A 14806-nucleotide genomic window follows, 5' to 3' on the forward strand; every position below is an offset into this window, starting at 1 on the left:
ATAACTCATGACACTTGTCTTAAATCGCTTAGAAATCATCAATACATTAAGATAATATACAACTCATGAAATAAATTCTCAATTTAAGAAACATGATGGTGAAATAATCATAAATATCAAACTTATTCAACTTAAATCTCATAAATCATAAATAAAGAAATTTGGGTGTAAACCCACTTGCAAAATCATGTAAATCAATAATAGAAAGTAAATCTTTAGGCACAAGAACGAAAGGAGTGTTCTTGTTTAAGCCCCACATACCTTGGATTATAATTTTGGAGATGCAGAAACTTGTTTGGAATTCTTCCTTACACTTTTGAGCTAAGATCCTTGATGCCTTTGACTAGGGAAGCTTAATTCTTGGACAACTTGGAGAAATCTATGGAAGATCCTTGAATTTCTTGGAAGGAGTTTTGATTTTTGGGTTGAGAGAAAACCCTAGTTTCTAGAAAATTCTTGGAGAAATTGGAGAGAAATAGGAGAAAATGATCTTATCTTTACTACTTTGATTTATATATAAGGCAACAAGGAGCAGAAATGACCAAAATGCCCTTTTAAAAAAGCTGAAATTTGTTGATCGGGGCCTATGACGGTCGATCTGACGGTCCGTCAAGTCTCCTGACGGTCCACCAAATCATCCATCACTCGAGTGCCAAAATTGGAACGTTCTACCTCGATGTGTCGGTCGAAATGACGGTCCATCAGGAAACTGATGGTCCACCAAGTCGTCCATCACTCGAGTGCCAAATCTGGACCATTCTACCTCGATATGATGGTCGAAGTGATGGTCCATCGGGAAACTGACGGAACACCAAGTTGTCCGTCATTCAAGGGCCAGAAACCAGACATTTTTTCTCGACCTGACGGACCCCTTGACGGTCTGTCAACTTTTTGGCGGTCCACCATCTTGGCTGTCACACGGACCAGGAAGAGGGGTCACTGCCTTGGCTTGACGGGACACTTGACGGTCCACTAAGTACCTGACGGTCCGCTAGGTCAACCATTAGACCTGGGGGATTCGATATCGCTGAGTAAAATGGCTATAACTCCCTCGTTCGAAGTCAGATTTCAATGAAATTGGTATCGATGGAAAGCTTATTCAATGCTCTACATGACAAAAAGTATAAATTAGAGAAATACAATGTGGTTTAAACATTAATCACTTTGAAGTCATACATATCCACTCAAAAAATGGATTTAGGCTTAAGAAATGATTGGGGTATTACATGATACAATCACTGTCAAGATATAGTAACCCAACTAAGGTTGAGGTCAAATCCTAAAGGAACACATGGTTTAACAAATCTCTGTGGTTGTAGTCTATAGGTAAAATAGGAAAGTAAATAGGAGGATTTGTTTGTAGTATTCTCGAACACAGAACAATATTAACTTGGTTGAAAATCAGTCTTAAGTGAACACTAGGATTGTGTGTTCCCTTAGAATCTCAACTCTATATATTTAACGTGTGTTGTTGAAACAACCCAATACCTTTCATTCAGAACCGATAAGTTATGTACTTCCTATAGTCTTTTGGACGAGTAGGTGGATTTCACCGTTTACCATTGCGTCTCAGGATGTCGCGTTACCAACCCTTACTCTGGTCCCAGTTAACTATCACCTTTTGAGTCTTAAGTTATTAGATAAAGGCTAATAATCATTCATAAATACCATTATGCTGCAATAGATCGACTATTAGCTCGCCAACTTACTATTGTCTTTATCTTTTCCTAGTTACTACCCCTTTACTGGAGCAAGTTATAATATCTAGGCGGGATCCTAATGTGTGCACCCATTAAGAAATCAATCATATAGAAGATAAAACAATACATGCCATGGGTATGAGTTTTCCGTCAATAATTGCACTTCACCTACTTCATCAATCTACCAGGGTTTCCACAACCTTCGCTATGGGTTTTAGCCCCTCATAATTGTGAAAAGATCAATAACATTCATATTGGAAAGCAAAGATAAAATCAAAATGATACGATGTAAGAAACTCACAACTATAGACTGAATAATCAAGAAAAGTTAATACATTGAAATCTTAAGATCAAAGATGGACCTTTAAATCAAATATGTTTCTAAGTGTTGAACGTGGCTAACCTCTACTAATAAGTACATAAAAGATGTTTATAGTACAAGAGAAACCCTAAAAACTAAGCCCAAATGAATAGGAGAAATCAAGGTCGGTGGCCACCCGATCCCTGTACTTGTGGTCTGGTAGGGCACATGTACTACTTGCGGCCCAGGCCCAGGACGCAGGAAGTAGGTGCAGGTAGCAGGAGTAAAAATCTTGCAATATTTAGCTCTCGAGATTTTGACTTTCTGGCACCTGCTTTGTGTACATGTGGTTCGTAGGTCCTTCTTGCTATCACATATTGACTTGGTAGGTGTTGGGAGTAAGTTTTTTAACTCTTCTTCGACTCTCAAACATGCACCAATCATGATGAAATTGGAAAACATCCCAATCATCCATAATTGGTCCAAAAGTAACCAAAAATATCCTTTTTCACCATTTTTACGAACTTATCATTTAAAATATGGTTTCCTATAAAAATAACCAAAATAGATCAAATTTAACAAAAAGCCTGCAAAAGCTTACATAAGTTCTATATTTCTATATTACATCAAGCTTCAACTGAAGGGAGGCATAAGCAATTACCTTAACCTCCTGCATTAACACAACACCAAAGCCAACACTTGAAGCATCATAGAAGACGGTAAAACCCATGCCCTCTTTGGGCAAAGTCAAGATAGGAGATAAAGTTAATAATTCCTTGAGCTTTTGAAAGCTCGCCTCACAAGCATCAAATCACTGGAAAGAAATCTTCTTTTGAGGTTAACTTGGTCAACAAATCTACAATAGATGAAAAAACCTCAACAAAACGCCGATAGTAGCTCGCTAAACCAATAAAACTCTAAATCTCAGTAGGAAAAACAAGTCTAGCCCAATCATGAATTGCTGCAATCTTGGCCGAATCGACCATAAAACCATCCTTGGTCACCACATGACCCAAAAAAGAAACAGGCTCCAACCAAAGCTCACACTTGGAGAATTTAGCATACAACTTCTCATCCCTCAATCTCTGGAGCACAATCCGCAAATATTTCTTATGATCGGCCTCACTCTTAGAATAAATCAAGATATCATCTATAAATACAATAACAAAAGTGTTGAGATACAGTCGAAATACCCAATTCATCAACTCCATGAAGGCGGCTGAGGCATTGGTCATATCAAAAGATATGTTCAAGAACTCATAATGACCATATCGAGTTCAAAAAGCTATCTTCATAATATCCAGAGCTCTAATCCTCAAATGGTGATATCCAAACCTCAAATCAATTTTCAAAAACATCAAAGCACCCTGAAGCTAGTCGAATAGATCATCAATACGAGAAAGAGGATACTTATTCATAACTATCACTTTGTTCAACTGTTGATAATCAATACACATATGCATCGACCCATACTTTTTCATCACAAATGAGATAGGCACACCCAAAGGTGATACACTAGGTCAGATAAACCCCTTATTGAATAAATCCTATAACTAATACTTCAATTACTTTAACTCAGTTGGGGCCATCCTATAAAGAGGAATAAAAATGGGCTTGGTATCGGGGTGAACATTAATGGCAAAGTAAGTATCACAATCAGGAGTCATACCAGGCATTTAGGGAAAACATCCACAAACTCACGGACAATATGAATGAAATCCAAGGAAGGAGTGAAACAACACTAGTATTATAATATGAGCCAAATAAAACAAATACCCCCCTCCCAACCAAGCGATGAGCCTAAAAAATAATATGACTTTCTTTGGCCCCAAATGAAGCACACCCTTCTAAGCTATCCTTGGTATTCCTGGTGAAGCTAAAGTCACAATCTTAGCATAATAATCTAGGATGTCATGATAAGGAGATAACCAATCCATAACCAAGATGACATCAAAATCTTTTATATCTAATACGATCAGATCTACCCAGATCTTATGCCTAATAAAAGTCACAACTCATGATTGGTACACTTGATCCACTACTAAAGAGTCTTCTATAGGGATAGATACACAAATAGGCACATCAACAGGCTCATAAGAAAAATCAAGACTCAAAAAAAATATGCGAACACATAGGAAAAGTCAATCCTAGATCAAACAACACAGATGGAAATTTGAAACAAACAGGGATAATACGTGTGATGACGATATTAGAGGCCTCTACCTCTGGCCTGATAGGTATATCATAACATTGACCATGTCTAATACTTGGTTGTGTAGCCCAGCAAAACTACCATGGGCACCAATGCCTATACACCTCTAGTATAACCTCTACCTCTCATAGACGATATAAGAGTAGCTCTAAAGAGACGATAAGGATAGTCCTTATCCCAATGGCCAATCTCACTACACACAAAGAAACCCCTGCGGCCCTACTCGATGGAAAAATGAATGGCTGAACTAGAATAACTATCTGCAGCTGTCACACCAAAAATCCCATTACCTAAACTCTACAAGGCTGCCTACACCGATCAACCATGATACCCACATAAGCCTCTAGATTTTCTACCTCGAGAGAGGTGACCTATGAACTCACCCAAAAAATGTACCTTCTTGGTACACCCTTGATATGCTCAATAAATAGACTCATTCATCTTATCATAATCCACAATACTCTAAAATGATGCTCCATAAACTACCATATGGGTCGTAGCAAGATGAAGAGAAATATCCAACCAATTCACGAACTTTTGAATCTTGAACTTACCCAAATAATGTACCTTCTTGGCACACCCTTGATATGCTCAATAAATAGACTCATTCATCTTATCATGATCCACAATAATCTAAAATAATGCTCCATTAACTACCATCTGGGTCGTAGAAAGATGAAGAGAAATATCCAATCAATTTATGAACTTTTGGATCTTCTCAGACTCGGTGGCAATACTGGTATGATAATATATTGATAAGGCATGGTAATGTATCTCATAATCCACAACCGTTATAGAGACCTACTCTAAGCAATCAAACTCATCTCTAATCTGATCCCTCAAACTGAAAGGCATAAATCTGCCAAAAGGCCTTTGTAAAATGATCCTAAGTCATCTCTAGCAAACCAAGATCTTGATAACCAATAAGTGACCTCAACTAATATTTGGATGCATCTCTCAAATGGTAAGTAGTATAAGAAACCCCATGTAACTCGAGTGAACCAAGGTTATGCAACTTCTCATGATAATTTATCAAGAATTTATTGGCATCCTCTCCTACAACATCACTAAATCTAGGAGGACCCAAATAAGTAAATCTCTTAAATGACTTCTGATCCTCAGAAGACATGGTTGTACTCATAATAATTGAAGGCATAGTAAATCTGGCTGGCTGATAACCCACCTGAGAAGGCATCATAGATAAAGGCTGAACTCCAAATATTGAAATACCATACTTAGATATAGATTCTGGAGGGGGAACCACACTCAGAGTTTGTGGAGTACCATAACCAGATATCGATACAACAGGAGGATCCATACTTAAAACTGGAGGAATGCCATAAGAAGACTCTGGCACAGACGGAGGTACCATACTCGAAGCTAAAGGAGCACTAGGTGCACTTACAAGAGCACTCTCTAAACAGGTCAGCAAATAAACTAGTGACACTTTTAAGACCGGGGTAAAAGAATTTGGTGGGGTTGGAGTAGGACCCATATCTCTAATATGCTCATCTCAAGGCTTAGGAGAGAGACCTCTAGTGCTATCTCTAGATGGGGTGGATACTCATTCCTGTCCTCCACATCGATCCTGACCATAACTTACAGCTCGCCTACTAAACTGGGCTCTCTCCTTAGATAATGGATCTAAATCTCAACCTTACTGTATCTAGTCCTCATTATCTATGCAGAAAAGAGTAAAATATAGCTTATAACACAAGGTATGAAAGACCTAAATGATATATAATGAAATAAATGAAGTTTTTTAAAGATATCTTAAGCCTTTCAAAGATGATACAAATGTCTAAGTATTAATTCGCAAGACTCTACTAGACACCCTATTCATATACTGATGTGACCACTGAACCTGACTGCTTTGATACCAATCTGTCATGACCCAAAAACCAAGGGTCATGATGGCATTTATCGCGACAAGCCTGGACAAGTAAACCTATAACACAAATTGATATGAAATGAGAAATCAATATCAAAACCATACCCCTAGAATAGAGTCGAACCACACACATATAGTAAAAGTGGAAATATAATAAGGATACCAACCAAATTCAAAAATTTGGTATCACAGTGTAATAACTACTAAATACATATCGAATGTCGAAAGATATAATAATAGTCCAAATAATATCAAAACTCTATCTATGAATACAAAATAAGACATGTAATAGATAGGAAGAGGTAATAGGCCAACTCCTAAAGCATAGGACGTCTACTACCTCAAATGCTCCCAAAAGTCGCTCGAATTAGCTATCTGTGTGTGTACTCGTACCTAGATCTGTAGTGAAATGGCACAGTAGGGGTGAATATGATCCATTTGTACTCAGTAGGTATCATAAGCCAACCGAGAAAGTATAAAATAAAGCATATAAACACATACTATGGGCACGTCACTTGCAATAAGAAAATATCTCTAACAGTAGCCCACACTATCTCCACTAGTAGTTCTAGTATACACACATATAATAGATACATATAGAGAAAAGAAGAATAAATATACACGTATATTAAATACAAGTATAGGAAGATAGAATAGATGGATAGATATCAAGTCAAAGAAAGAAATACAAGCACAACATAAACATAATATGTGAAGTGTAATAAAGATGATGATTATAATGATAATGATGCATGAGGTGGTCGCACAACCTCTGTATACACCTATCGAGATCTGCATTAAAGTAGGACCCATGAAGGGTTTGTTAACCCATACCTACCGAACTCCATTACAGACGTAGGACCCATTTGGGTTCGTCAAACCATATACAACTAATATCCAATATCAATATCCATAACTCCTCTTCGACACATCATCAATAAAGGGTTTTTAAAGATGTCATATGTTTTGTCCAAAAAAGCTGGTATTTCTATTATTTCTAGTATTTCCACAGTGGTATCAATGTTTTATGAATGAGTATGATATAGGGATATAATGCTCACAATTAACCAAAATGAGAATATCTAGTATCCAACCAATATACCAACCATATGAGCCAAAAATCCACTTAAATCAACCAATAATCCATAACCCAATATAATCCAAAAACCATCAAGTGAAACATGCAAGAAAATGTCATTGATACCACATAATACCCAAAATCTAGGCTTTTTCCAACTCAAAAGAGTGTAAGCAAACATACACATATTAATACGAGGCTATCAACATCAAACAAGACCCCACACAGGCACACATAACAAGTAATGTCTCAAAACCACCAAATATCACCCACATAGGCCCCTACATGGCCACATAAATCATCTAGCATATTTTTCATGATATAAAACCATACTCAGAACATGATTTCATATTATTATTAACTACTCAACCTAGTCTGAAAAAAGTTAAGTCGTAACCTATCTCGAATTTCAAAAACCGATTCAAAAGGCCTTCAATCCAAAGCCTTTCCCTCATGAACGATCCTGGAATAAACTAAAACATACAAATATAAAATATATGCATCAAAAGAAAGCCAACGATATCCATATTGACCACTTTTGAATCAAGGTCAAAATAGAACCTCGAGATGGATTTTTAAAAAAGAAGGGTAAAACTAGAATTTTTGTCCAAAAACATATTTTTCAAGATTAAAGAAAATCATGCGAGGAAATCCATGTGAAAAATGAGTTGAAATTAGGGTTTTAATCAAAGAATACTATTTTTGGGCCTTCTAGGCCAAAAATTTTAAATTCCCTCTTTAGTTCTAAGTTTAAACATGATTTGAATGATAAAATCAAAGAAAAATAGTTGAAATAGGAGTCGAAGCTTACCCAACCTTAAAAATAGAATAAAATGCTCAAAAACTTAAACTCCAAGATCCAAGTCTCAAAAATGTAGTAATGGTGGTGGTGATAGTAGTAGTAGTATACTATCTTACTACTGCTTCTACTAACAATAATAACAGGTGTGAAATACTATTATTACTTCTACTATTATTTATTTATAGATTATTATTCATATTATAATTATGATACAGTTAGATTTTATTTAGGACTCTTTATGGGTTCCTAGTTTTAAGTTAATGAAACTCTTTTTTATTTTCTTCTAAAAGATTAATATTTTAAAATTTAAATATTTTTAAGTTTTTTGATTCAAATCTTTTATTAAAATATTATAAACCTTCTAATTTCCTATTTTCTTTTCTTTTTTAAAAGAGAAATCACTTATTTTAAATTATTACTATATTATTGTAATTATTATTATACTACATATGTACTACTACTACTATTACTATTATTTATTTATTTATTTATGTTGTTGTTGTTGTTGTTGTTGTTGTTGTTGTTGTTGTTGTTATTATTATTATTTTACTACTGCTATTATGTTTTAGTAGACTAAAAGTAATACTACTACATGTGTGTTACTTCTACTACTACTATTATTTAATGATGTTGTTGTTGTTATTGTTGTTCTAGTTGTATATAACATATAAATATATTTTCAAACATTAAAATGGATTAGTTAATGAATAGTAAGAGTTCATTTAGAACTCTTCAATGTTAGGTTCCTAGTTTCAAGCTAATGATAATATTTTTTTTTTAAAACAAAGGATAATATATTTTTAAATTCAAATATTTCAAATATTTTAATTCAAAACTTTTATTACAATACCACTAAGTTTTGTCCTAAAACTTTCACGTGGCTTCTTAATAATCTACAAATAGATTTTTGTTGTAAAAATATTTAGTGGCTAGTTATCAAGATGTCACTTGACTTAATTTTATGCTAACTACTCTCCTTTATTATATAAAAGCTTACTACTCTCCTCTATTATATACTAGTTTAGGTGTATGCGCCTTGCACGTGTACCTCACTTTAATGAGTTCAAACATTATACGAAATGAGATATTTTCTTAAATAATAAAAATAAATACAATAATTAAATCAACTTTTTTGACCTGCAGATTTCATGCCACTTTAATAGATAGTAATAACACTTTGATTGAGTGTTATTCCAACCTTTTCTAATATCTCATTTGTTGGGACTCAATTAATTATTATTCTTCATACCAAAAAGGTCACCGTGAATAGTTTTTACTTGTGTCATATGTTTGATGAGATTAAGTTATTTTTTTATTACAAAAATAATGAAGTAATTTATATTTTAGTTAAGTACAGATTTACAACAATACCATTAGTATAAATATTTTTAACACAACCAAGAATGAAAAGTAAAAATAAGAAAAGAAACATGGCAAACTCTACCATTACTTTAATTTCGATTTCAACAAATCAAAATTTTGTAATTTGTGGGAAAAAATCGTACTTGCGTCATATTCCTAAAAGGAAGCAAATAAAAGTTTAATATTTTTTTAAACCTAAATGTCTATTTTAAATTTTATTTTGATTTATAATCAATTTAAAATTAGGTTTACTTTAATTAATTAATTAATAACATTTATATTAGCTGTCTCTCTTTATTTAGGTTTAGATTATTCTCCAAAAACTACTGTATGTAGGAAAAAATATGTTTAGGTATAGAGTTGTATCATCAATTAACTCGTGATAGTATCTACGATTATAGAGATAAATTTGTTTGTTTTAAGTTATGTTTTCAAAAGTTTTAGTATGTTCTTGAAGTTTATAATAATAAATTATCATCTATTATTGGTAGACAATTGCTAATTGAGAATATTTTATGTAAATAGGAATATCTTAGATGTCAATAATTTTAATAATTGTTTGTTTAATAGTGGAATATGGGTTAGAGAGAGAGTGTCCTCCTTCTCTCTAACTCCCATATTTCCTTATCTTTGACCCACAGGCCATTCTATATGCACCTCCCATGCCCCCGCCGTCTCCGATGCCCAAAACAACGATGTCCCTATCCTAGATTGTAAATCCTATTACAAAGATGCTGTCTCAAACCAGCTACCCTCCACTAATAAATCCCTTGAAGCAATATTCCTAGAAGAAGTTGATAAAACCTTGGAAAAGGACCTAATTAGTTTATCAATAGAGGAGAAAAATTGACTCTATGATACCTAGAGATACTCGATAATCATCAAACATTTTCAGAAGAATTCACCTACCAATATCTAAAGACAAAGATGGAAGCCCTTTGGAAGCCATCCCGTCCCCTTTGTCTCATTGATCTGGGCTCAGATTTCTACACAGTGAAATTTGAGGACCCTGAGAGTCAAGTCAAATCTCTACAAGGTGGACCATGGTTTATAGCGAGCAGCTTCCTCCCCATGAGAAAATGGGAGCCCAATTTCATCCCAAATGCAACACAGATTGACTTTACAGCGATCTGGGTTCACCCACCCTAAATCCCAATAGAGTTTTACGATGCCCAAATTCTACAAAGAGTGGGAAGGAAAATTAGGAAACTTGTGAAGATTTATTCCTATACATCGGCAACACGACGGGGCATATATTCCCGAATATGAGTCCAAATCCAACTGGGAATCCCTGTAATGGCCTCTACTAATATTGGAGGTCACTAACAAAAGATCATCTACGAGGGGGATGGGACACTTTGGAAATCGTATGGCTATTTGGGCCATACAGTCTCAAATTACCATTCACAAGAGGTACCAGTAGATCCGATCACTTCCCTCTCACCTTCACCGACAAAGACTAAAATAGAATACCAAACAGTCCTCTTCACTAAGAAGAAGAAGAAGACTCAGCCAGACGCAAAACTACAAAGAGTGTCTCAAACCCGAACATGGAGGGTAAGAATACGGAGACACCAGAAGGTAAGTACTCTATCCCTTTAACCTCGTCTCCTCCACCTACCGCTAAAAGACTTGGCAAAGGTGGGAAACTAGGGCGGACCAAGAGTACTAGGCCACTTCGGGAAAAGGACCAAGTGGGATATTCTTTGACCCAAGAATTTACTAGGCCTCCTTCTATTGTCCCCTTTGGGACAGGCTCAATTTCTTTCTCCCAAGGAAAGATGACACCCCCTCGAAGGCCTAAGGGATAATAAGGACATCTCATCAGCTTCCTTTGTCATCCAGGCCCCCTAACTTTTCTTACCCGATTAGGCCCAATTCGGAAGAGCCCATCCCCTTTAATTACTCTCTTAACTAGAACAGTACCACTCCCTTTATTAAAGAAAGGAAAAAATAAGAAGGCCCCCTGTGGGTCCAATTAAGGTCAGCTCAGCTCAAGTAATCATGAGCCTATAGCTAAAAAAATGCACACGCCAGTCGAAAACACTTCCACTTCTCAAGGTGATTTGATGGGCACTATCCACCACACAGACATAGCATTTAATGCTAGTGTCAATACCGATGAACGAACCCTCCATCTTTCCCCTCTAGATATAACTTATACTAGTAACATGGGCATCATGCAAACTTCTAATCACAAACACTATGAACACCCCTCCGAGATCAAACGTGAACACCATGTTCACGAAAGCTCTTCCTTTAGATCACCTACCAGCTTCTTGGCTTAAAATCTGTCTCTCCAACCAGACAATCCCACTCCATGTCCAATGGGAGGGGAGAAGGTAATACTATTCATTCAAGACCCCAGGTACCTAGCTCGACTGGCCATGGAATGCCTGCTCCAGAGACTGTACAACTTTGGCCAAATGTGTGGATGGACACAATATTCCATTGATAGGCTCGTCCTTTCAAGAAGACTTAACTCCGAAGATCCTATCAAGCTTAATGAACCAAGTAAGCATATGCTTACCTTTTTACCCACCACCAAATCCTCTACTTCTTGTCCAAGGTCTAACTTTTGTGATTCCACTTGGGGAAAGCCAACTCACCACACTATCACTCTTAACCCCCTCTCCATAACCCACCACCCAGACCCTAGAAAAAATAAAAGAAGAAAAAACTCTAGAAGATCTAAAGGAGAACAATAGAGAGAAGAAGAGGATATTAGCTTAACTATGGATCCCCAAAATAGATGTTCTCACCCTGGAAAGATATGTAAGCCTAGAGTTCACAAAACTCATATACGAGATGGTCATTGTCCTCTTAATCTTAGAGCTGACAATGTTGGAACTAAAACTAAATATGCCAAACCTTATAATAGGGGAGCACTTCACAGCCAAGTTAGATCCACTATAAAGAAAAAGAAAAAGTTGAGAGATGATTGGAACTTCCAACCCTCTAGGGAAGCGGAAAGTAATGATTAAGGAACCCTTCTACCACCCCAAGACAATGATAAAAATCTATCTAATTTGGAATGGTAAGGTACAAATAGTGTGGAGTTTAGGAAGCACTGCAACTCCATGGTCAGTATCCACCAGCTATGTATTTTGGCCCTTCTATAAATTAGGATGGCTGACCATATGAACCTTATTGAGGACCTTGGTTACCGAAGCTTTATTAAATCAAGTGCCACAAACAGTTCAAGTGGCATTATCATCATGTGAAAGGAGCACAACATCACCATCGACAACCTCTATATTCCCCTCCAGGCTATTCATGACTCTATTAAGGTTTGCTCTCTTCATTCTCATTAGGTTATTAGCATCGTTTATGCTAGAACTAACTTTAACTTCAGGAAACTTGTTTGGGATTAGCTTGTCTATGACTGGTTCCCTGGACTCCTTGGGTAGCAATAGGTAGTTAGTATGAGGTACTTCAATGAAATCTCGAGAATGAGTGAGAAGTTTGGTGGTAATCAAATTAATCTGCATAGGTCCTCTCTATTTTGGGACTGCATCAATCACTGTTGTCTCATCGACCTCGGGTTTAGGGGTAGCAAATACACTTGGTCCAACATGAGGTATAAGAATAGGCAAGGTTTGATCTTAGAAAGGTTTAATAGATGCCTTGCTAGTGATCACTTAATCCATCATTACCCTGAGACCTGTGTTCTACACTTTCCTAGAAGTTACTCTAACTACTTCCCTCTCCTCCTCAGTTTTTTAGACCCCCCTCATCTCCGAAGAATCCATGTGGTATAACCACACAAAGTTCAACAACCTCATAAATAATTCCTTCCAATAGGGAGTTGATCTCACTAATTCTACTCATGATTTTACTGACATATCAAAAGTCTAGAATAAAGACGTCTTTGGTAACATTTTTTACAAGAAAAAGAACATTATTACTAAGCTGGCTGGGATCCAGAGACCCCCCAACTACCCCACTATTTCTTTTTTTCATCACCTGGAAAGATCCTTTTCCAAAGAGTTTAACTACATCTTAGACCAGGAAAATGACTTCTGAAAACTTAAATTCAGGATCAACTGGTTCATTAATGGGGATAGGAACACTAAATTATTTCATACTTTTACCCTTAACAGGAGAAGAAAAAACAGAATCAATTCCCTCTAAGATAATGGCTCTTGGATTTATGAATAACCTTAGATCATAAAGTCCATTATCACTTTCTACACCTCTTTCTTTACTTTTGATCATGCTAGTCCTCCCTTCACATTCTAGACCAATCCTTCTAGTCATAGCTCCATTAATTCCTTAAACCACCTTCTCCTTGACTTCATCCCCAGCACTGAGCTCCTCTTTCCCTTCCAAAGCCCTCGGACCAGATGGGTGCACCCATTCATGTACAAAAAATATTGGAACACCATGGCCCCTCTTCTTCAGGAGTTCTGCATGAACACTTTCACCTCCTGGTCCATGGATACCAAATTCAACACTACCTATCTTTTCCTAATCCCAAAGTGCAAAAATACCACCTTCTTGAAAAAACTTCAGACTTATTGGGCTGTGTAATACTTAGTATACGATCATTACTAAAATCATCACCAATAGATTGAAACCCCTTCTTCACTCTATAATTAGGAAGAATCAGGCAAGCTACCCCTACAAAAGTAAGCTTGTGATAATGCCATTATTTTCTAAGAATTTTGGACTACTTCAATAGGATGAGGGGTAAGAAAACCAACATAATTCTAAAGATTAACCTGGAAAAAGCCTTTGATAGGCGGGAATGGTCTTTAATTAGCAAGCTCTAGTCTTCTTTGATTTCCCTTAGCTTGACAAAGCTTATCCTCTCTTGCATCTCTACCTCTTCCATTTCTGTGCTTGTCAATGAGAATATAACACCAAGCTTCAAACCTACTGGAGGTATAAGGCAAATGAACCCTATGCCCCCTTACCTTTTTATCTTATGTATGAAACTTCTCTTAAGAAGAATCAACCATGAAGTTGACACTCTTCAGTGGTTTCCTATTTCCATCAATAGAAGAGGACCCTAGATCTTACACCTCTTCTTTACTTATGATCTTCTTACACCTCTTCTTTACTGATGATCTAACTCTCTTTGCCAGAGCTGATGCCCATAACTATCACACTATTACCAACACCCTGGATATTTTCAACAAATACTCAAGACAAAGAGTCAATACTAGTAAATCTAAAGTCCCATTCTCTCATAACTATAGTGTTACACCCAGCTCAACCTGTCCACCATCCTAAGCATTAAGACCAACAATAACTTTGGGAAATACCTTCATTTTCCTACCTTTCACAAGAAACTTACTTCTGGGATTTTTAATTCCTGCTTGACAACATGAATTCCAAGTTGGCAGGATGGAGAACAAATTCCTCAACATGGTAGGAAGAACTACTCTAGCAAAAGCTTGCTTGGGTAGCATGCCAAACTATGTCATGTAATATATTCTTCTCCCCAGCAAAATT

This window comes from Capsicum annuum, chromosome 4, assembly GCF_002878395.1.
Source record: "Capsicum annuum cultivar UCD-10X-F1 chromosome 4, UCD10Xv1.1, whole genome shotgun sequence".
In the NCBI taxonomy this organism is placed as follows: Eukaryota; Viridiplantae; Streptophyta; class Magnoliopsida; order Solanales; family Solanaceae; genus Capsicum; species Capsicum annuum.